We start from the raw sequence: 1,794 nt of genomic DNA, 5'->3' as shown, positions 1-1,794 counted from the left end.
ATTTCTGTTGATGGCACCCAAGTTGGTCCAGTCACCTAGCACTTAAGCATGGAGGCTTCTTTGACTCTTTTTGCTCTCTAACCCTCTTATTCAGTTAGTCACGGTGTCCCATCAAGTCTGACCCCACACGTGTGTCTCCCATCTGTTTTTTTTTCCCCCCCGCATTCCCACTGTGACAGTTCCTTGTTTCAGGACTTCATTACATCTCATTTGGAAGCAACAATCTTCTTTAAAATGTGCTCCCTGATTTCAGTCTTTTCCACAGCCAATCCTTCCTGCTGCCAAATTAATCTTCCTGAAGCACAGCTCTAATTATGTCATTCTCTAGCTCAAAAACTTTTAATGGCTCCCCTTTGACTCATAAATTACATTTAAATTATTTCACTTGGCAATCATGACTCTGGGTGATTTGAACACACTAACCTCACCTTTGAACTTTTCCAACCATTATTCTACAACTTGGTCTTGTCAACCAGTTTCTAGACTTTGGCATTTCTTGCACATGATGATGATGATGATGATGATGATGATTAGTATTATTGCTCTGTGCTTTGGACATATCCTCAATAAGGTCAATAAAGTATTAAAATATATACAAGTGTCATCACTATAACTGTCATTATTGTTTGATGAAATAAAGATGGCTTTAACTTAAAACATAGATTACAAATGTGGAAATAATAATTGTTTTTAAAATGAACCAATTTGTCTTTATAAAACACTATTTTATATATTGCCAAGGACCTATGGATAACTACCATAATGGTGTAGAAACTGCAGTACCAGATTACTTAGCAAACACATCTTGTGCCTTCCCAGCTTTGGTGATGTTCTTCTATATGTTGGAAGTGTTTCAACGGTGGGGATTGTGTCTCATTTTTCTTTGGATTGCCAGAGCCCCAAGTGCATGAGAGAACCTTGACATTCTCAGCACAGCTGCTGGCTCATATCCAATAAGCTGAACCACGTGTTGTTTCTAAGGGTGTTCTACCATGAAGGATCCTGTGGTCATTCAGTATTAAATAAATATAGCCAAAATCTGGACTCTTCACTGGGCCGTGAATGAGAAACAAGAACTGGGAGAGCAAAAGAAATAAACAAACAATAAAGAAAAAAATGAAGAAGAGCAATACATTTCTGTTTCAAGTGCCTATTTCATTCCATGGACTTGATTATTTTGAGAGTTGAATCATTTTATACTATTCAGATGGGGATTTCTAGCTAGAGTACATGTTTTTCAAATGATTAGGACACATATACTCATAATAGAGGATAATATGTGAAATTGGTGTTGTCCCAAAAATCAGGAATGTCATAAATTGAGGATCCACAATCTTTTTCTGAAAAAGACTGTACTAAGTATTTTAGGCACCATGGGCCAAACACCATTCTATCTACTCAGCGTGGCTGTTGTAGAGTGAAAGCAGCCATAGACAGTATATAAATGAATGGGCATGGCTGTGTTCCAACATAACTTTAAGAGCCCTGAAATTTGAATTTTACATAATCTTTAGACATAAAATATTCTTCTTTTAAATATTTTTCAGCAATTTAACCGCAAACAAAACAAAACAAAATCAAAACATAAAAACAAAACCTTCTTAGCTCAAGGGCCATATCCAATTAGCAGGCCGGATTTGGCCCATGGGTCTTGGATTACCAACACCAGTTACAGATGCAGTTCCAGCTCACATAGGTGAATACATTGTTTCTAATTATAAAAAGGCCTAGGTGTCTTAGTCCATTTTGTGTTGCTATAAAGGAACACCTGAGACTGGGTAATTTGTCAAGAAA

Source organism: Gorilla gorilla, chromosome 8, assembly GCF_029281585.2.
Source record: "Gorilla gorilla gorilla isolate KB3781 chromosome 8, NHGRI_mGorGor1-v2.1_pri, whole genome shotgun sequence".
NCBI classification, from domain to species: domain Eukaryota; kingdom Metazoa; phylum Chordata; class Mammalia; order Primates; family Hominidae; genus Gorilla; species Gorilla gorilla.
The sequence above is the reverse complement of the archived record's forward strand: the minus strand, read 5'-3'. Positions refer to the sequence as shown.